Here is a 23654-nt window from a genome sequence, read left to right as displayed (position 1 = left end):
TGTTATCATTATTATGTGATAGCGTGAAACAAACCAAAATACTTATAAATAAAAATCCTCAATAATACGTCAATCACACTTCTTCACTGACAGTATTTCGATTTTTCCAGGGGCAATGTGGCGGGCGTGCTGTCAGTCGGTGCTTGACAAAAGACCTCAAAGCCCCTTCAAAACAGGTAAAATAGCGAGCACGTGGCACTCTAGAAAGGACTAAAACTGCGTTGTGGCCGGCCCCTACCTCTCGACTCCCTCAGACATCAAACGACAAAGCTGGTGAAGGTACCTAACAAACAGTACTCCAACACACGGTTTCAAAAAATTTTGTCAAGTAACTGAGGTACAACATTACTATACTGTTACAGATGCTGATTCTACGTACAGTTCTATGACACTCAGCTGTTTGTGGTTCCTTCTAGACTAGCTGAGAAGCCGGCCGGAGTGGCTGAGCGGTTCTACGGACGTAAGATTCGAATCCTGCCTCGGGCATGGATGTGTGTGATGTCCTTAGGTTGGTTAGGTTTAAATAGTTCTAAGTTCTAGGGGACTTATGACCTCAGAAGTTAAGTTCCACAGTGCTCAGAGCCATCTGAACCATTTTGAACTAGCTGAGAGTTCCACATCAGACAAAGTACGGTCTCTACCAGTAACGGCAGGAGCAGAAATTTTATTCCTCTCTACATCTGACGAATGCTTTACTTAATATCACCCAACATTCACACAGTATTTCCCCCCGGACCCTCCTCCTCACCGGCTCCTTTTTCGCTGTCTCGCTCACGCGATCACACGTAATTGTCTTAACAATTAACAGATGGGTCAATGGGAAATGCTGGGCTTGACTTAATTAGAGCAAGACCACACCGTCGTTCTTCCACAGGTACTGAACAACTAGGCCCATGAAAGGTGTAATTATTTTCTGTGATTAATGGGGATACAATGGTTGTGTAAATGCAACATCTATACTCACGCTCATAAATTAAGGATAATGCTGATACATGGTGAAACGACTCTCTGGTGGGCGGTCTGCGGGTTTAAATCACCTCGGGGTATGATCATGCCCTGCATTTGACCTGCGGTCGTCGCACGGTGGCGCTGGCAGCAGTCCACGTACGCAGAGGTGCGTTGGTGCATGTCAGAGAATAAGTGTGCAGACGTTTTCAGACGTGTTAATGGTGACTGTGTGTTGAAAATTGGTCAAACAACAACTACTGATGACGTTATGAGGAGTAGAATACTAGGGCGACTGGAGGCCGGTCATAGCATGGGGCCTCCGTGTGCCACCACAATGTGTGATCTCAAGGTTATGGCAAAGATTCCAGCAGACAGGAAACGTGTCCAGGCGCTACAGTACGGGACGTGCACAGCGTCCAACACCACAAGAAGACCAATATCTCACCATCGGTGCCTGCAGACGGCCACGGAGTACTGCAATAATCTTGCTTGGAACCTTACCGCAGCCACTGGAACAGTTGTCTCCAGACACATAGTCTACAGACGTCTGAACAGACATGGTTTATTCGCCCGCAGACCTGCAAGGTGCATTCCAACGACCCTTAGGCACAGGAGAGTCCGTAAAGCCTGGCGTCAAGAACACAGTACCTGGTCATTGGAATAGTGGTCCCAGGTTATGTTCACGGAGTTCAGGTATAGCCTGAACAGTGGTTCTCGCTGGGTTTTCACCTGTCGTGAACCAGGAACCAGATATCAATCCCTAAATGTCCTTGAAAGGGACCTGTATGGAGGTCGTGGTATGATGGTGTGGGGTGGGGTTATGATTGGTGCACGTACACCCCTGCATGTCTTTGACGGAGGAACTGTAATAGGTCAGGTGTAGGGACGTCATTTTACACCAGTATGTCCGCCTTTTCAAGGGTGCAGTGGGTCCTACCTTCCTCCTGATGAATGATAACGCACGGCTCCACCGAGCTGCTATCGTGGAGGAGTACCTTGAACAGAAGATATCAGGCGAATGCCTGTTCTCCAGACCTAAACCCCATCGAGCACGTCTAGGATGCTCTCTGTCCACATAGCTGCACGTCTTCAAACCCCTGGGATACTTCAGGAGCTCCGACAGGTACTGGTGGAAGAATGGGAGGCTATACCCCAGCAGGTGCTCGACCCCCTGATCCATAGTATGCCAACCCGTTGTGCGGCCTGGGTACGTGTGCATGGTGATCATATCACATATTGATGTCGGGGTACGCGCGCAGGAAACAGTGGCGTTTTGTAGCACATGTGTTTCGGGACGATTTTCTCAACTTATCACCAATCTCGTGGACTTACAGATCTGTGTCGGGTGTGTTACGTATGTGCCTATGCTATTAGCGCCAGTTTTGTGTAGTGCCACGTTGTGTGGCACCACATTCTGCAATTATCCTTAATTTATGAGCATGAGTGTACGTTGGATCCGTAATCGATGTAGGACGACGAGTTGGAAGACCAAACATGGTTGTTTCCAGTCGGCTATCGTAACCCGACGGCGCATAACAACGGTGACAATTGATTATCTCTAACTCATACATTTACTCATTAACAAACTAATATTAGAGTGACAATACTATTAAAACAACAGTGTTTAGTTAACGTACCATGACTGGTGCATATCCTGAAGTTAAGACTGATCAACAGGGCCAGTTCGAGAATATCCTCCCCCCCCCCCCCCCCCTCCTTTCATTTGGCGATCACCCTTACCCGCTGCCTTTTCAGAAATAACTTGTTTTCCTTGGGCCCTTGATAAGAAAAATATATCTAATCATCGTAGAGTCAGTATTTATTTCTTTTATAATACGTAAGGCAGGTTTTCCTCTGGAACGGAAATACTTTTCTAAATCTTATTCCTGAGCTGGATATTAAGGAAAGTTTTCATTTAAGATAAACATGAGATCTTCACAAACTCTTAGTGAAAAATGTATCACTGTTATATACACTGAAGCGCCAACGAAACTGGTACAGGCATAGGTATTCAAATACAGAGAGATGTGAAAACGCAGAATACGGCGCTGCGGTCGGAAACGCCTGTATAAGACAACTGTCTGCCGCAGTTGTTAGATCAGTTACTGCAGCTACAATGGCAGGTTATCAAGATTAAAGGGAGTTTGAGTGTCAGCGCACGAGCAATAGGACACAGCATCTCCGAGGTAGCGATGGCAATGGAACACAGCATCTCCAAGGTAGCGATGAAGTGGGGATTTTCCCGTACGATCATTTCACGAGCGTGCCATGAAAATCAGGAATCTGGTAAAACATCAATCTCCGACATCGCTGCGGCCGGAAAAAGATCCTGTAAGAACGACGGCTGAAGGGTGTTCAATGTGACAGAAGTGCAACCCTTCCGCAAATTGCTGCAGAAGTCAATGCTGAAGCATCAATAAGTGCCAGCGTGCGAACCATTCAACGAAACGTCATCAATATGGGCTTTCAGAGCCGAAGGTCCACTCGTATACACCCTTGATGACTGCACGACACAAAGCTTACCCCCCCCCCCCCTCCCCCTCGCCTGTGCCCGTCAGCACCGACATTGGACTACTGTTTACTGGAAACATGTTGCCTGGTTGCACGAGCGTCGTTTCGAATTGTATTGAGCGGATGGACGTGTACGGGAATGGAGACACCCTCATGCATCCATGGACGCTGCATGTCAGAAAGGACTTTTCAGGCTGATGGAGGCACTGTAATGGTGTGGGGCATGTAAAGTTAAGAGTGATGTGGGACCCCTGATAGTCTAGATACGACTCTGACAGGTGACACGTGCCTAAGCATCCTGTCTAATCACCTGCATCTATTCATGTCCATTATGCTTTCCGGCGAACTTCGGCAATTAGACCCGGTTAATGCGACACCCCACATTTCCAGAATTACTACAGAGTGGGTTGTGGAACACTCCTCCGAGTTTATTGAATTACTTCTTGTTCCTGCATATGTTGATTAGGACTATGGCATTGCGCTATATGCACAACACTTTCGCTGGCACCAAACTCCTGAGACATGAACATTATTGAGCATATCTGGGATGCCTTGCAACGTGCTGTTCAGAAGAGATTTATGGACAGCCCTTCGGGATTCATGGTGTCGTCAGTTCCCTCCAGCACTATTTCAGAAATTAGTCGCATCCATGCCACGTCGTGTTGCAGCACTTCTGCGTGCTCGCGGGGACCCTACACGATATTAGGCAAGTGTACCAGTTTCTTTGGCTCTTCAGTATATTAGTGTAACACATGTGAAAGAATAATACGATAAAAGTAAAGACATTCCAGTGAACATGGGTCGGCTAGCATCTGTTTTGCGACATAATTGCAGATGTGTGTTTCCTAACCGTCGCTGATTTCAGTAAGAAATACTGTCCTGATTAATACAGATGTACCTCAAATGTAAACATTGGGCTTAAGTCCGCATATAATTGGGCTTAACTTTCACCAATGGCCTATGTTACCTTGAGCAACTTTGGACAGTGTGGTACATGCGTGATGAGGCACAGGTACTTTTTCTTACCGATATAATACGTCAATAGGTCCAAAATGGATACATCAACCGAAGCTTATACCTGAGCATCCAAGGTCGCCCAATCTCAATCCTTCGGTTTTTTCTATATGGGGTCACGTCAAAAGCAAAGTGTACATTACCCCACTTGACACGCATGTAGAACTGGAGCAGCGGTGTCAAGATCGAGATGATCGTGGGGGGTGTTTCAAAGATTTTGCAACTTACTGCAGACGTGAGTGCAGTATTGCCTCCAAATGTGAAGACTACACGTTGAACACATCTCTCAACAGTCTCGAATGTATTGTGATTTTTATAAAGTTACACGCTGAAGCAGCATTGTATTTCTTGTTAACGCAGTCCTTGGATGAAATCTGCGCCCAATTATATGGGGACTTGACGAAAAATTTACATGTGAAGTAACTAGTACGATTTTTCACAGTGGCCGCTTCTAGCTCAATGATGTCGCGAACGGATCGTTTGCTAGAAGGTTTTTGCTTCCATGACTACACTTTCAGTCGTGTCAGATTCCGCAGCTAATTTTTTTCATTCTATATATACATTTTGCACTTGGGGGACTCTAGTGCCCCTCTCAGCCTGATGGTCCAAGTTGTCATTTGTGTTCCTATGGCCTTAAACATGTCGTGTTGGCCAGTTAGATCGTTTCTTATGCGTTCAAAATGCGGTCAAATGTTTCTATAATCATATGGCGGTAGACCTTGAATTTATCTCGGTAACTTCATAGAGGTTGGCAGGTTAAAAAAAACTCCCCTGTAACTATATCTTGTTAAACTGGCGCATCCGAACATTTTTTCTAATTCTCTTATTAAGGTGAATGCTCCTAAGCAGCAGACGTCGACACAAAAACGAGCACGGTGCACTTAATTATTCTAAATCAGATCGTGAGAAATAGGGAATCCAATGTAGGTATAGTCAAGAACGACGTCGGACGACATCGGGTCACATAATCTGTCTACATCGGATAGGGAGCAATATGCGTCCATTGTAAGTGTAGACTAAGGAGGAAAGTTTCGGCGATATCTGGGTCTATGTGGAATCACGAATATCATGTAAAGGCCAACCAAAGTATTTTCAAGGGGTATTTGGATGTGAACACGTTTCGACACACCTCTCTCAGAATTTCTTAGCCAACGCTATTCTTTCTAACGTATCTCTGAGCCCATCGAACGGATTCAGTTCTGTCACGGTTTCACATATTCACACTGTGTTCCTTCCTTATGAAGCCTGAGATCAGCCTGAAAGAAATTTATTTATTTTCAGTCTGTTTCACCCGAGCTTATGAAGCAAGTTAAGCATCGGTAGAAACATATAAACACAAAATATTAGGTACCTTTTCAATCTTACAAGAAGTTATAGCAGTCATATCAGAGAACGATGATAAGTGGCTGTGAGACTTTATACCCGAATAAAAGGCAATTCTCTACATAGGCAAGAGAAAACAGTAGTATAATTATCGTTCACATACTCACCAAAAGTGAGACCTGCAAATAGTGAGGTCGTGTGCTAATTGGCCAATGGTAAGCAGCGTCAAATCCTCAGGTATCAGACCTCGAACGATAATCGCGGTAATTCAGCTGATTCTCACGTCCTGTTGGTCAACGAAACAGCACCTGTGAATCAGATAGTTGCCTCTTTTTTCTGACTGTTTCCTCCTTGTGGCTATCAAATAAATGTGAACACATGAATGAATCTTTTCACTGATTAATTAAAACCGTGTGCGGAAGATGGCAGGATTTGAGTCCAGGTGATAGAATACTGTAAAGTGCAAAGGTGATGAACAGAGTTAGATTAAAAGTCTGACACAAAGTTATAACTAAAGATAAATAAGCTAGGTTATACTTCACTTTTCTTTTAGTTCAAATCTTGGTAGGAAGAAGACTGCACTTTCGACGTCAGTTAGATCGTTGTTCGTATAGTCAAATGAACTACTAAATAAACAACGGAGAACCACAAGTTCATTAGAGAAACGGTGCGTGTTTGCAACTGAGATACCAATCAATAACGACGTCCTAGTCGCTCGTGTGTTATTATGTCTACAACTTTGCTTCCGCCGTTTTGCACTAGACGGGTGTAGCGGCAAGTGGGGCTCGAGTGATTGGTCGTAGATGTATAAAAATAAGCTTAGGCATCTGTAAACATAACGCCATAAAAATATTAGTCGATTTGTGATTGCATCGTATGGTTATTCTCGATTAAGTACGTCAACTTACGTAGCCATTTCTCGCCATTTGCGGGAGGTTTTAATTTTCTGCTTTAACATGAAGTGATCTGTGGCCGCGGCTCTTAAAATGCTGGGTAAGACTACTGGTGAGAGAACTAGTAGTGGAAGAACGTAAAGAGAATATTTTGAACGCATTAAGAAGGTGATTTTGATGTCGAAGACCGGCATGACGGTGGAAGACAGAACGTTTTCGTAGCTACTGAGACGAAGACAATCACAGAACACAATTATCGAAAGCAATTGATGCGTTCGAGCCCAGCACTGAAACACAAAAGGCCACAATACAGAGATAGACACGTAGAGGTAATTTAGCAGCGGATCAGTGCTCGACCCCATGTCGCAAAATCCGTCAAAATATACATGAAACGTTGAAATGAGAAGCCCTATCCCTCCCGCCGTATTCTCCATACGTTGCTCTCCCTACCACCTTTTTCGATCAGTGGCATACAGTCTGGCTGACCAGCTCTTCCGATTATATGAACAAGTGCAAAATTGAATCGATTCATGGATCCCCGCAAAAGAAGCCCAGTTCTTCCGCCACGAGATTCGTATGCTAACCGAAAGATTGGAGAATGTAGTGGCCAGCGATGGGCAATACTATGAATCATAATTTTTTTGAGAGTTTTTCATAATAAGGCCCCAAACTTCGAGAAAAAACGGCGCAAGCAATGTTGTAGACCTAGTAATAATCTACCAGAGTACTATAATAACTGACGGAATCCAACTCAAGCAAACGTCTGCGCTACCATGAGGGCAACGAAGATGAGAGGTGGGACAGTGCTATTTAAATCCATGTAGTAACAGTTACATTACAAGTCGTATAGCAACAAATGAAGAGGCTCCATCATGGCAGCGATACGTGTCCGAGCTGCGTGGCCTAGTGGGGGAAATGACCTGGACTAAAATACAAATTATACTCCGTGTTGCGACTTCTGGCTTTTAATGATGGATGAAATCGCAGCGACGGTTTAAGTAAGGACTAGCGAAGTGAATTTTCTACGTGAACGTGTGACATATCTGTGAAAAGCGTAACTTTATAATCACAAGGACAGACAAATACATCAATACAATTTGTTGACTATCTGAGTTAGATATTGAACTGGGATATTTCCAGTATTTCTAATTTCAGTGACCAAGTAGCAGTCACAGCAGGTGTACAAATATTTAAATACTGTACATTTAGAAACAATCACTAACCATAAAACTCAGTTTGTGAGAAGCAGAATCGAATTTCGGTTTCGAGTTGTCTGTTCAAAGAAACAACGTCGGATCATTTGTTCTGCAAAGTTGTTAAGGGTTTCGTGGCCACTTGTTGACAAATGGCATGTTGCCTTCCGTCTCGGGTTCTTCAGCCGACGTTTGTTTGATGATTAAATGGTTCAAATGGCTCTGAGCACTATGGGACTCAACTGCTGTGGTCATCAGTCCCCTAGAACTTATAACTACTTACACCTAACTAACCTAAGGACATCACACACATACATGCCCGAGGCAGGATTCGAACCTGCGACCGTAGCAGTCCCGCGGTTCCGGACTGCGTGTTTGATGATTATTCCAACGTTTCGCCAGCATGAGGGGCTGGCGTTGCCAAAGCTTCACCCTCCATTGTTGGTGGTGGACTGAAGTCGAGCTTGCGGCCGCAGATCACAACTGGCGCGCCAACGACCATCGGGTTTTCCGCGGCCATTATCGCTGCGGTTCGGCCTTTGCTACCTGCAACGGTCGTTCGCTACAGAAAGAGAATCCAGGATACGTTCACCTTGAGCCTTTCTTCTTTCTTGTTGAAGCTATTCTCATGTTTGTGTATTTCCATAGCATCCGTGAGCGAGAGGGTGTGATAGCTCTTCTGTAAAGCAATAACTTGGGTGTCGGTGAATTTCAGTAAGTGGTCGGTCACACACAGAGAGTACTCCACAACGGCCGATTTCTCCACCTGTCCCAACCTATAATGCCCCTTATGTTAGGTGATCCTGGTCTTGATTTACCGTCTCTTAAATCTAACACAGACTTATCGGCATGCACATGGTATGCGGTATATTCCCGACGTTGCAAGTGGACTCCTTTTTCTCCTTTGCCTATCTTAAGACTCTCTTTGATCTTCTTTGTCGGCTTATAAATAGTCCTTACTCCGTTTTGGCGCAATATACGGCCGATTCTGTCAGTCATTCTGGGAACGTATAGGAGAAAGGCTGTAGCCGACATTTCTTTTTCTGACATGTCACTTGGCCGTGTGTTTGATTCTGTGACGTTCGTTACGTAAATGGTGTAGTACCCACGGCCCTTCAGGGCAGTTTACACATATTGCATCTGGCGTCTGAGGTGCTGCGGCTCATATATTCGTCTTGCTCGAGTTACGAGCATATTAATTGTGCCTCTTTTCTGATTCGGGTGGTGATTTGGCAGTTCGTGCATTATCTGGATTTACTGCTTTTCCACTGGGCGTGTTTGAGGGTAATTATTGGCATAAGGTCCGCCTGTTATGCAGAACATGATTCGTTACCTTTGTGCCACGGTCAGTGGTTTTCTTTACTCAAATCTGTGAAATGTGAACGTATTTTAAATGAGAACTCATCTACGAAAATTGGGCCTAAAGACCGTTACTGTTTGTTGTCATTAGCTTAATTTTACATTACACCGATATGCAGGACCCTCTGTACATTATCACATACGGGTATCTTGTCATCTGCAACCAAATGATGTTAATGAAAATTTGGTTGGCCAGGTAACATATCTCTTTATATCTAGACGTAATCTCATTGTCACACGATATTCCGCGCCTATATTTGTTATAACTTAACGCTTAGCTTCGACGAATTCTTTTTTATGAGTTATTGAGACCCACACACTAAACTACACATGTTTTGCAGGCTTTCGTTTGTACATAACACTTTTCACTTTGCCAAAACATTTATAAACATGTTATCGAGTGTCCAGTCCCATTTGACGTCCAATTGTTCTCAAGTGAGTATAGTGCCACATCTGATCTTCTGTTTGTTTGTTTCTCTCTCTCTCTCTCTCTCTCTCTCTCTCTCTCTCTCTCTCTCTCTCTCTCTCTCTGCGGGCGTGTTCAATAGAATGCATTTGCGTAGAGTAATATTGTTAAGTAGTGGAAGTGCGACTTGTAGTATCATAAATCACAATGTAGCAACATCACTATATCAGGTCTTCAAAACATAGTTTGGAGAGAAAAAAAAGGTGTGCAATGTTTGCACCACACGACTGACTCCCGAACAAAAACAACGACTTGATTGAGATGCAGAAAACTGACAATTCTTTTCTGGAAAACATCATTCACGGGCAACAAGACGGTTTTATCAATACGAACTTACCACAAAATAACAGAGAAATTTACATGAAGAGTTAAGTGTTTTGACGACGTAACCGACATTTAAGACTATATGACACGCGTTGTACTCAACTGGGGAGAGACTAAGTAGGGCACCTAAAGTATTCAAATTGTGATATTAATGTTTGTCTATTTATTGTTAATCCAGTCTAAAGATTTAAGGAAACCACACAATATTAGTGTGTTATTTCTCACATTTGTTTATTAGCGATCAACGGAGCAATGGGGAGATTTATGTTGGAGACTACAGGAGACAGAAAACAAAAAATGGATATGACAACAAATTGCAACGGGAAAACAATTACAACTGTAATGAAAATTAAATCGAAGGGAACGATATATGGAGCTCGACGATTGGATGATAAATGGAGGAAGGAAATTATTTGCTAGATTCTACGTGATAAAAAATACCGAGACGATGACTTCATGGAATGGCTAGATGGCAACCGTTTCATGCAGAACTAACATGGATGCATATAGCTTACGATAGACATGGACTAGTCTAGAGGACTTACCCAGCGGTGGACGTTGAACAGATAAAAATGCTTTATTAATTTTTATTTTCCATATTTGCAATAATAAATTTATACACCTGTCAATAATAATAATTTCATATGCAAGACTTCCAACGCGGAGCCTTCGAGGCATCTCTATTCTTGGGTTCAATTAAGTTTTGTCATGTGCAAGTGGTGGTTATATAGTGACAGGCCGGATTCTGGACCAGACCACACACGAGGATTTATCAACTCTATCACTGCAGCCGCATCTACCAAAGTTCGCCTTGCACTTGAGATCCCTGCATTCACTCGGTTGAACGATTTCCAAAAAATATAGGGCAGCTCAGCCTTGGCGACATTTTCTTTAACAGCTGTACGAGAGTTATGTGGTATGCCGTAGGAGCCAACGACGTGTTGATAGTCTTGCAATTGGACGGCACTTCGGTGTCAATGAGCCAAGGGCAACGACGTACCCAGACAGAAGGTCACCCATCCAAGTAACAACCCATTGCTTAACTTCGGTGATAGACACGGTGTTTCTAACGCGGCAGTGCCCTTGGCTGTGATACTTGCTATCGCCCGAGTTTTAGTCATCGGTTTTCAAGAGTTAATAAAAGTGGTTTCGTTATATTGACGAAGAACTTTCATTACCTGAGCCTCGAAAGATACTCCTAGTATCTAGGGGTAGAGTAGCGCTGGTCTTTCAACTGTTTCGATATTCCCGCTGCTGTTGCTCCACTTCTCACTTTCGGTGGTGCTATGCCGAAGAGAGGAAACATTTTGTGTGTGCTACTGCCTTATGGAGGCACAATGCACCCTGCGTGGTCGAAGACGATGTCTCTCCGTGGTATTAATCGAGTTCTGTTCTACCACTGTAACAGCAAAGTGATAAAGATAAGCAATACAAATTCTAAAGGATAAAAAAATGTAGTTGTGGAATCGCTGACAGTATGGTTTCTGCACGTCTATTCTCATACTACTGTAATCAATCTTCCAGCCGACACTTTTGCTGCATATGATGTTCGACGTTTATAGCATTGTTTTAGATCTACATTTCTAGGTCTGCTCCGCAATTCCATTTAATTGCCTGACACTGAGTTCTTCGAACCACCTTCAGACTGTTTCCCTATGGTTACACTCTTTAATAGTGCGTGGGGAGTACGAACACTTAGATCTTTCTGTACGAGCTCTGGTTTCTCTTATTGCGATGAACATTTTTCCCTATTTAAGCCGGCGACAGTAAAATATTTTTACATTCAGAGCAGAGAGTTGGTGATTGAAATTTCGTGGAAAGATCTCGCCGCAACGGAAAACGCCTTTGTTTTAATGACTGCCCCCAAACTCGCCTATCATAGCCGTGACCACTCCCTCCTCCCTCCCCTTATTTCGCGATGATACAAAACGAGCTGCTCTTCTTTGGACAATCTTATGTCTTCTGTCAGTATTATCTGGTAAGGATCCCATACCGCACAGCAATAATCTGCAGACGACGGACAAGCGTATTGTGGGCATTCTTCTCACTTCTCAATATTTCCACCAAATACTCTGTTCTTACGGATCATTGGCACTTTGGAGTCTTGCAGCAAGGTCACATCGCAACGACACCACAAAATGACACTTCAATGTAAGCAAGCCAGTCCACTAAAACTGTCGGAAACAGTGCCTACATCTTGCAAAACAGGGAGTAGAAAATTTTGTTTTTTTCACACGTTCATATGATTGGGAAGATTGGAAAACCAAGTTTTGCCAACAAAATTTATGTTGGCTAAACTTTCTGTAGTTAAAAAACAGAAAATTTCGGACTTTTGCAATTTTTTTTCAACGTATCTCATTTTCTTGTGCTCCTAACGCTTTGGCGTCTATTTCCTTTCTAAAAGAGCACAGAATTATCTACTAATTTAACTGCTACAGCTTTGTCCTGCACACAATACCAAGGGCCTTGCCGCAGATCTCGAAAGGTAAGCGCTATGGAGCTGGGCCTGCACTTAGATGGGTCTGCCGAGCGCTGTTGGCAAGCGGGATTCACTCAGACCTAGTGAGGACTTACCTGACTGCGAAGTAACGGGTCCGGTTATGAACACTGACAACGGCGGGAGAACTGTGGGCTGACCTAAACGCCGTATCCGGTGACGCCCACCGGCTGAGGATGACACGGAGATCGGCCGGTACCGTTGAGCGTTCAGAATCTTGTTCGGCCGGAGTTTCAATTCCGAGTGCGCATCAGTTTGTCAGAATTACATCCGCTACTCCGTCTACAGGCCACAAGTGGCCCATCGGGACCATCCGACCGCCGTGCCATCCTCAGCAGAGGATGCGGATAGGAGGGACGTGTGGTCAGCACACCGCTCTCCCAGTCGTTATGATGGTATTCTTGACCGAAGCCGCTACTATTCGGGAGAACTGTGGGCTGACCTAAACGCCGTATCCGGTGACGCCCACCGGCTGAGGATGACACGGAGATCGGCCGGTACCGTTGAGCGTTCAGAATCTTGTTCGGCCGGAGTTTCAATTCCGAGTGCGCATCAGTTTGTCAGAATTACATCCACTACTCCGTCTACAGGCCACAAGTGGCCCATCGGGACCATCCGACCGCCGTGCCATCCTCAGAAGAGGATGCGGATAGGAGGGACGTGTGGTCAGCACACCGCTCTCCCAGTCGTTATGATGGTATTCTTGACCGAAGCCGCTACTATTCGGTCGAGTAGCTCCTCAGTTGACATCACGAGGCTGAGTGCAACCCGAAAAATGACAACAGCGCATGGTGGCCTGGATGGTCACCCATCCAGGTGCCGACCACGCCCGACAGTGTTCAACTTCGGTGATCTCACAGGAACCGGTGGATCCACTGCGGCAAGGTCGTTGCCCCAAAATTACATCAATTTTTCAAAATTTGTACAAAATGGCAAAAACCAAGGTTTTGAGCACTTTTATTCCAGTTTGTGTTTATATCGCAGAAATACATTACCTGTCATGTTATACATGGGAATTGAACATCTCACTTTGCGGGATGGCCTGCATATACAGATCGCTTACTTCATAATCAGTACCTACCAACACACTCACCACAGATTGCGTGAAGTCTTTTTGTGGCATAAAAGACTAGTTGCGAACAGATACCGAACATGTTTTACAGGTGAATGTAGTTAATAATCATTTATAAGAAAAAGTTCAACGGAATTTTTATTTACGGGCAATACTGCATTTATTCCTTTGTGTGCGGTTTTCTTTAGCGATTCTTTTCACAGTCTATTTTGTGATATTGTGGTGCTGAAGATGAAATCGTCTAATGTGGGTTTGCGTTTCATTTGCGAAAAAAATGTAATGAGATGAACGTGTGAAAAAGAAAGGAATCGGCACCCTGATTGATTGTACTTTTAAACGTAAACGATCTGCTCACCCACGTTTTCTGAAAAGGTTCAGCGAACTGGCAGTGCATGAAACATGCTACAAAAGAAGTATGTTAAGGAGAGAATGATAGCAGTTAGCCTTCGACATCCTAAGGAACCAACAGGCATGTCACATCGGTCCCAGGAGAAAGATCAGTTCAGTTTCAAAGAGGACCTGTATTTCCTCTGTGAAAGAGGAAACCCTGATGACTTGTTAACTACGCAAATAAAAATGCTGCATGATAAACAAAATTTTGTTTCTAAAAGAAATGAAATTGCAAGTGCTACCTTCAGTATTAGAACAAGCTAAACGACGTGGTGATGAATTTGGCCAACAGATGGTGGAGAACAGATTCAAAACTCAAATAACTTGGTTGCTGCAGTTGGGTGGAATCAAAGATTTATCTACAAAAAGCTGTTTCAAAGTGTTTCGGGTAGTGGCGAGAAATGAGGGTATCGACCTGCAACAGAAATAGCTGAAGGGATGCAAGCTATTTTTGCCTACCTGGACGCCAATACGGAAGAATGTCAGTTTCCTATGGACGATCTATTAGAGCAAATAGGAACACGACCTCACCCAGATGACTGAACTGTCAAAGTTCGCAATTTCCAGATGTATGGTGGCGATGCGATGATAGCTGAAACAGCTTCAGAGGCAGCAGTAGTTTGTTTCAAGAACGTTGAGCTCCAAGCACACAGTGAAAAGTAAAGTGCACAGTAGAAGAAACGTAGATCCTCAGCAGGATGGATTCCGAATCGTCAAAGCAGCTTCAAATATCACCTTAGACAGTACCCTCCATCTATTAACTTTTTATGTAATATAAGAGTCTGGTATGCCAGAGTCTGTAAAATTGTTCTTTGCCAAAATTTTGAAACCCAAGCGTTCTCCTAAAAAATGGGAGAAAATGTGCGTTTCTCTTGCTCACGTGCCCATAAGTGCTGTGGCCCACGTTCATCAATTTCATGCCTCTTGAACGCAAATAGTGCATACCCGTACCGGAAGTTTGGCTCAAAACATCACATTCAGACTTTGTCTCGTCTTGGATTTGCAGCCTCTTATACTGAAGCTGTCTTATTGGAAGTATCTTCAATCCCTCAGCTTAACAACAAAAGGCACGATATGACGAAGCTTGTCAATTTGTGTTTGATAATCCACACTTCAGTGAAACACCGTTGATACAACTGGTACTTTTCATATAATGTGAGGTATAAAGTGTGTTAAACAGGTTTGTTTGCGTGGCCATCTTCCACAGCAAGCATAAAAGTATCTGGTCTAGGGGTAGAGGTAGGGCCTTTGAGCAGTAATCAAAACGTCGTTGGTCCCTGGTTAGAACCACGCTATTGCGTAAATTTTGAATCAAAATCATCAGCCTTGGCGGCTGAAGCCTTACAGCATAAGAAGTCCTCCTCGCTCTGTCAACGGCCTGGGGAAAGAGGGCAGAGGGCCGGACAGAAGTCCAGGGCCTTGCCCTACGCGGGAGAAACTGCTCCTAAAAGGTCAAGGAATCAAGAATGATCAACGGCATGAGGATGCAGCAGGCAATGGAAACCACTGCATTGAAGACACACAATGCATAACCACAGGATATGTGGTCGACAATTGTTCAGTTACACATACCGACGACGCAAGCTGAGGACTAATAGATAGAGAAAATGTATGAGGACATTCAACTGGCAAATCAGTACGCAAATGGAGAAGGAAATCTAACATAATAATTGGACTGCGGGTGTAGGCAAAGGAATAGAGAAAAGGGTTACAGGAGTACATGGGCTTGGTAGTAGAAATGAGGGAGGAAACAGACTACCTCAGTTCTGCAATAAATTTCAACGAGTAATAGCAAATACCTCCGTTCAAGAATCACATGAGGAAGACATATACTTGGGAAAGGCCGGGAGGTAAGAGAAGATTGCAGTTACATTGCATCATGGTCAGGCAGTCATTCCGAAATCAGATATTGAATTGTAAAGCGAATCTGGAACAGATGTACTCAGACCACACTTCATTGGTTAGGAAGAGTAGGCTGAGTTTACGAGACTAGTTGGGAAGAAACAGTCTGCAAAGAAGTGAGATACGGAAGTACTAAGGAATGAAAAGAGACGTCTGAAGTTCTCTGAGGCTATAGACAATGCGCTAACGAATAGCTTAGTAGGGAGTTCAGTTGAAGTGGAATGGACATCTCAAAAGAGCAATCACGTAAGTTACAAATAAAAACATACGCACATGGAAGGAAACAGCAAAGAAACCATGGGTAACAGAAGAAATACTTTAGTTGATCGACGAAAGAAGAAGTACAAGCCACTTACGAATGAGATGAATAGGAAGTGCAGGGAAGCAAGAAATGATTGTCGGAAGGACTGACTCATCATGTAGAAAAGTCAAAACAACCTTTGGTGAAATTAAAAAAAGGCTCTGAGCACTATGGGACTTAACATCTGAGGTCATCCCCTAGAACTTAGAACTCCTTAAACCTAACTAATCTAAGCACATCACACACATCCATGCCCGAGGCAGGATTCGAACCTGCGACAGTAGCGGTGGCGCGGTTCCAGACTGTCGCGTCTAGAACCGCTCTTCCACCGCGGCCGGCTGAAATTAAAACCAAGGGCGGTAACATTAAGAGTGCAATGGGAATTCTACTATTAAATGCAAAGGAGGGAGAGTAGAGGTGGAAGTTGGTGTGTAGAGTATATAAGACTAGCGCTGTACCATCAGACTTTCGGAAAACATCGTCCACACATTTCCGAGGATAGCAAAAACCGACAAGTGCGAGATTTATCTTACAATCAGCTTAACAGCTCAAGCATGAAAGTTGCTGAAAAGAATAATAAACCGAAGAAAAGGAAAGAAAATTGGGGTTCTCTTAAATGACTATCAGTTTGGTTTTAGAAAAGGTAAAGACACCAGAGAGGCAGTTCTGATGACGCAGTTGTCAATGGAAGCAAGACTGAAGAAATATCAAGAAACGTTCGTTTCGATCATAGGATCTATCGACAATGTGGAATGGCACAAGGTGTACGAAAAAATTAGTAATACACAATGTGTACAAGAACCAACAGGGAACAATATCACGGCAAGACTAAGAACGAAGAGTGGGATTAGAAATATGGTTCAAATGGAATTGAGCACTATGGGACTTAACTGCTGAGGTCATCAGCCCCCCAGGACTTAGAACTACTTAAACCTAACTAACCTAAGGACATCCTGCCCGAGGCAGGATTCGAACCTGCGACAGTAGCGGTCGCGCGGTTCCAGACTGTAGCGCCTAGAACCGCTCGTCCACACCGGCCGGCCCGGGATTAGAGGTTAGGTTAGGTTAGTGTTTTTTAACGTCCCGTCGACAACGAAGTCATTAGAGACGGAGCACAAGCTCGGGTTAGGGAAGGACAGGGAAGGAAATCGGCCGTGCCCTTTCATAGGAACCATCCCGGCATTTGCCTGAAATGATTTAGGGAAATCACGGAAAACCTAAATCAGGATGGCTGGAGACGGGATTGAACCGTCGTCCTCCCGAATGCCAGGATTAGAATTCAAGGCGAAAGGATATCAGTGAAAGCAAAGAAGAACTACAGGATCTGTTGAATAGAATTAACAAACTAATGAATACGGAGTATGCATTGAGAGCAAATCGAAAAAAGACATAAGTAATGAGAAGTATCAGAAATGAGAACAGCGTTAACTTAAGGACATAAAAAGCTAACACTGGTAAACACGCTATTCCTGGCCAGGAGAAGTCTGCTAGTATCAAACATAGACCTTAATTTGAAGACTAATTTTCTGAGAACGTATATTTTGAGCACAGCATTGTAGGGTAATGAAACATGGACTGTGGGAAAACCGGAACAGAAGAGAATCGAAGCACTCGAAATGTGGTGTTACACACGAAAGCTGAAAATTAGGTACACTGATAAGGCAAAGAATGAAATGGTCTTTCGCAGAATCGGTGAGGAGAGGAACATATGATAAACATTGACAAGAACAAGGAACAAGATGACAGGACAGCTGTTAAGATATCACAGAATAACTTTCACGGTACAAGATGGGAGCGGTAGAGGGTAAAAACGGTAGAAGGGGATAGAGATTGGAATACATCCAACAAATAATTTAGGACATGTAGAGTGGAGGTATGTTTCCGAAAAAAATACGTAATTTCAGGAAATTTTCAGCTTGACCCTCGTACACGGCTGAATATGATTTGTAGCAGTGAGAGACTGATTGTGAGTTTCCCAAGGTTGCAGTGTAAGTAGACCATCAACCGCAGGTGAGCACACGTGATCACATGTGTTTAGATTACCTACATGTGATGCAATTAGGAAGAAGCGAACAGCTACTTTGGATGTAATGAGAGATAAGAATTAATGGTCGACTCTTGATAACTGACCAGATTGATGCCCAGATAAAGTATGAAATAAATTGTGCCAGGCAACAACCTCTGTTGGTGTAAATTTCTAATTTTACATGTATGACGAGAATAAAGAACAACGACTGAGCTGATGAAATGTAAGATTCGTGAGTAATTTGCACTTCAGATGGTGAATTAACGGCTACCCTCTTCACGTATAACGAAGAGCAACTTTTGGACTTCAGCTGCACAGTCTGTGTTGACACTAAAGGCTGAGAAGAGGCACAGGGGATGGAGTACAAGATGTCTATCGACGCAGGAAGACTACCTACACAATGTTTCATAGAAATAAATGGTCACCAGCTTAGTATCCCATAATTTCGCTAACCAACATAATTAATTATTATAAGAGCTTACTGCTTATTATGGTAGAAGATGATTTAAAAAAAGTTCCGATGAATCACGAGTTTGGCTTTTTTATGGTTTGGGTAGTTGTACAAGTGGACTTCGTTGTTTACCACAAGTTGAACTTCTTTTCAATAATTTGTGCAGATATTATCAAGCCTGTTCAGGCTTACACTCTTCTTGCAAACACGTATGTATCCTCCGGACTGGAATAACTACTTCTTCGGTTTATGGGAAGCTATTAGGCGGTGGAAATTCACTTCTTTATTTTCGGGTATTCTAATTATTCTACTTGATCCGAAACGTATCCTTTACCAGGACTTTTGACCTCAGTTTCTTCGAAAACCCTTTCAGAGGAGCCACTTCCGCAGGGTCTAGCCTGTAGTTTTTAAGTAGTAAGAGACAATGCACCAATTTAGTACAAGAAAGATTGGAGAAGGAATCTATGTGGCTTTTTGTAAGAAAATATCCAGTAGTTCACCACGTATAAACCACGGAAAACCCACTTCATGATGGTTTGACACATATTTGGGACTCCCCTTCTCTCTTTCGCTTTTCTGCTTCCTGCGTAAGAGTCGACTAAAAGTTACGCCTGTATTCGTGTCGCTACATAAGAATGTCAATATCTCGCCGTAAGTTGTGTCCAGACACACACGCATACGGTGTGTGTGTGTGTGTGTGTGTGTGTGTGTGTGTGTGTGTGTGTGAGAGAGAGAGAGAGAGAGAGAGAGAGAGAGAGAGAGAGAGAGAGAGAGAGAGAGAGAGAGAGAGGGGGGGGGGGGGGTTTCTCGTTTTTAAAAGGAACCATCCCAGCATTTGCCTAACGCGATTTAAGAAAATTACGGAAAACTTTAATCTGAATGGTCGGACGGAGATCACTGATTTAGAATGTAATCATCGAACACAAACTTAAAGAAGTCTCTTTGGTTGTTTTTCGAGCAGAGAATATGGCGAAATTTTGTTCCTCCCATCACTGCTGACGGAAGTAATTTCTGCAACGCGTCAAGAATGGAATTTATCGTCTTGGAAAACAATTCTACTCGAACCACTACCAAAAAAATTGCAGCTAAACGGCAGATTAAAGATGGAACAACATACCGTTAATTATCTTTGTTCAGGTGTTTGAATACGAGGTTGTATGAGCTTGTGACCAATAAAATGTTACTGAAAACTGCCCTGTCGTAGGAGAAAAGTTTCGCACCTTTCAACAAATATTACAAAAACTGAGAGAATGAGCTAAAAATGACAACTGTTTCAGAGGATCATTCTCAGCCTTCAAGGTCCGGGCAAGCGCAGAGGGTGGGCTTACTGGTAGTTGGGAGCTCCAATGTTAGGCGCGTAATGGGGCCCCTTAGGGATAAGGCGGCTAAGGAGGGGAAGAAATCCAGTGTGCACTCCGTGTGCATTCCGGGAGGAGTCATTCCTGATGTGGAAAGGGTCCTTCCGGATGCCATGAAGAGCACAGGGTGCAACCAGCTGCAGGTGGTGGCACATGTCGGCACTAATGACGTGTGTCGCTTTGGATCTGAGGAAATTCTCTCTGGATTCCAGCGGCTATCTGATTTGGTGAAGGCTGCCGGTCTTGCTTACGAGATGAAGGCAGAGCTCACCATCTGCAGCATCGTTGACAGAACCGACTGCGGACCTTTGGTGCAGAGCCGGGTGGAGGGTCTGAATCAGAGGCTCAGACGGTTTTGCGACCGTATTGGCTGCAGATTCCTAGATTTGCGCCATAGGGTGGTGGGGTTTCGGGTTCCGCTGAATAGGTCAGGAGTTCACTACACTCAGCTGGCGGCTACACGGGTAGCGGAGGCTGTGTGGCGTGGACTGGACGGTTTTTTAGGTTAGAAGGCCTCGGGAAAGTGCGGGATGGGCTGCAATGTCAAAGGGTGCTTGGAAATTACAGGACGTGCTTGGATCAAGGAACAGTCGGAATTTTAGTTGTAAATTGTTGTAGTTGCGCTGGAAAAGTCCCTGAGCTTCAAGCGCTAATAGAAAGCACAGAAGCTGATATCGTTATAGGTACAGAAAGCTGGCTAAAGCCTGAAATAAGTTCTGCAGAAATTTTTACGAAGTCTCAGACGGTGTTCAGGAAAGATAGATTAGGCAGAATTGGTGGTGGAGTGTTTGTGTCTGTCAGTAGTGGTTTATCTTGTAGTGAAGTCGAAGTAGATACTCCGTGCGAATTGGTGTGGGTGGAGGTTATACTTAACAGCCGAATTAAGTTAATAATTGGCTCCTTCTACCGACCCCCAGACTCCGATGATACAGTTGCGGAACAGTTCAGAGAAAGTTTGAGTCTCGTAACAAATAAATACCCCACTCATACGGTTATAGTTGGTGGGGACTTCAACCTACCCTCGGTATGTTGGCAAAAATACTTGTTCAAAACCGGTGGTAGGCAGAAAATATCTTCCGAGATTGTCCTAAATGCTTTCTCCGAAAATTATTTCGAGCAGTTAGTCCACGAACCCACGCGAATTGTAAATGGTTGCGAAAACACACTTGACCTCTTGGCCACAAACAATCCAGAGCTGATAGAGAGCATCATGACTGATACACGGATTAGTGATCACAAGGTCATTGTAGCTAGGCTCAATACCGTTTCTTCCAAATCCATCAGAAACAAACGCAAAATAATTTTATTTAAAAAAGCGGATAAAGTGCCACTAGAAGCCTTCCTAAAAGACAATTTCCATTCCTTCCGAACTGACTATGCGAATGTAGACGAGATGTGGCTCAAATTCAAAGATATAGTAGCAACAGCAACTGAGAGAGTCATACCTCATAAATTGGTAAGAGATGGAACTGATCCCTCAGGTCCGAACGCTGTTGCAGAGGCAACGGAAAAAGCATGCGAAGTTCAGAAGAACGCGAAATCCTGAAGATGGGCTAAAATTTACAGACGCGCGAAATTTGGCACGTACTTCGATGCGAGATGCCTTTAATAGGTTCCAAATGAAACATTGTCTCGAAATTTGGTAGAAAATCCGAAGAAATTCTGGTCGTATGTAAAGTACACAAGCGGCAAGACGCAGTCAATACCTTCGCTGCGCAGTGCCGATGGTACTGTTATCGACGACTGTGCCGCTAAAGCGGAGTTATTGAACGCATTTTTCCGAAATTCCTTCACCAGGGAAGACGAATGGAATATTCCAGAATTTGAAACACGAACATCTGCTAGCATGAGTTTCTTAGAAGTAGATACCTTAGGGGTTGCGAAGCAACTCAAATCGCTTGATACAGGCAAGTCTTCAGGTCCAGATTGTATACCGATTAGGTTCCTTTCAGATTACGCTGATACTATAGCTCCCTACTTAGCACTCATATACAACCGCTCGCTCACCGATAGATCTGTACCTACAGATTGGAAAATTGCGCAGGTCGCACCAGTGTTCAAGAAGGGTAGTAGGAGTAATCCATTTAACTACAGACCTATATCATTGACGTCGGTTTGCAGTAGGGTTTTGGAGCATATACTGTATTCAAACATTATGAATCACCTCGAAGGGAACGATCTATTGACACGTAATCAGCATGGCTTCAGAAACCATCGCTCTTGTGCAACGCAGCTAGCTCTATATTCGCACGAAGTAATGGCCGCTATCGACAGGGGATCTCAAGTTGATTCCGTATTTCTAGATTTCCGGAAAGCTTTTGACACCGTTCCTCACAAGAGACTTCTAATCAAGCTGCGGAGCTATGGGGTATCGTCTCAGTTGTGCGACTGGATTCGTGATTTCCTGTCAGGAAGGTCGCAGTTCGTAGTAATAGACGGCAAATCATCGAGTAAAACTGAAGTGATATCAGGTGTTCCCCAGGGAAGCGTCCTGGGACCTCTACTGTTCCTGATCTATATAAATGACCTGGGTGACAATCTGAGCAGTTCTCTTAGACTGTTCGCAGATGATGCTGTAATTTACCGTCTAGTAAGGTCATCCGAAGACCAGTATCAGCTGCAAAGCGATTTAGAAAAGATTGCTGTATGGTGTGTCAGGTGGCAGTTGACGCTAAATAACGAAAAGTGTGAGATGATCCACATGAGTTCCAAAAGAAATCCGTTGGAATTCGATTACTCGATAAATAGTACAATTCTCAAGGCTGTCAATTCAACTAAGTACCTGGGTGTTAAAATTACTAACAACTTCAGTTGGAAGGACCACATAGATAATATTGTCGGGAAGGCGAGCCAAAGGTTGCGTTTCATTGGCAGGACACTTAGAAGATGCAACAAGTCCACTAAAGAGACAGCTTACACTACACTCGTTCGTCCTCTGTTAGAATATTGCTGCGCGGTGTGGGATCCTTACCAGGTGGGATTGACGGAGGACATCGAGAGGGTGCAAAGAAGGGCAGCTCGTTTTGTATTATCGCGTTATAGGGGAGAGAGTGTGGCAGATATGATACACGAGTTGGGATGGAAGTCATTACAGCATAGACGTTTTTCGTCGCGGCGAGACCTTTTTACGAAATTTCAGTCACCAACTTTCTCTTCCGAATGCGAAAATATTTTGTTGAGCCCAACCTACATAGGTAGGAATGATCATCAAAATAAAATAAGAGAAATCAGAGCTCGAACAGAAAGGTTTAGGTGTTCGTTTTTCCCGCTCGCTGTTCGGGAGTGGAATAGTAGAGAGATAGTATGATTGTGGTTCGATGAACCCTCTGCCAAGCACTTAAATGTGAATTGCAGAGTAGTCATGTAGATGTAGATGCATTACGTGCAAAACCGTGTCGTCAGCTAAAGGAAAATAATTCTGTCGCAACAGACATGACACACAGATATACTAGTGGAGCTGTGTCAATAAATATTCAAAATCACTCATCCTTCAAGATAAATTTCTACTAACCAAGGGCACTTACTTTTACTACCGTGGACGTGGGACGACCCGATAAACTCATAAGAGGGGTATGTAATACCTGGCAGATGGCGGTGGCATGATAGCAACCTGCTGAGAATGACAA

At 43.9% G+C, this 23654-nt stretch overlaps 1 protein-coding gene across 10 annotated transcripts in view; it reads right to left on the bottom strand.

Annotated features, from left to right (window-relative positions):
* Positions 1 to 23654, bottom strand: part of LOC126356052 (uncharacterized) — a 268209-nt gene that overhangs the window by 90579 nt on the left and 153976 nt on the right. For 8 of the 10 annotated variants that reach the window (XM_050006736.1, XM_050006746.1, XM_050006738.1 and 5 more), the window contains one exon: positions 5964 to 6104. The exons of the other annotated variants lie outside the window; for them this stretch is intronic. The gene's annotated coding sequence lies outside the window, so the exon portion shown is untranslated. The remainder of the gene's footprint in view (positions 1 to 5963; positions 6105 to 23654) is intronic. 10 annotated transcript variants of the gene reach the window in all.

The sequence above is a fragment of the Schistocerca gregaria genome, chromosome 3, assembly GCF_023897955.1.
Source record: "Schistocerca gregaria isolate iqSchGreg1 chromosome 3, iqSchGreg1.2, whole genome shotgun sequence".
In the NCBI taxonomy this organism is placed as follows: domain Eukaryota; kingdom Metazoa; phylum Arthropoda; class Insecta; order Orthoptera; family Acrididae; genus Schistocerca; species Schistocerca gregaria.
Note: the sequence above shows the minus strand (reverse complement) of the source record. Positions and strands in the feature narration are given on the sequence as shown.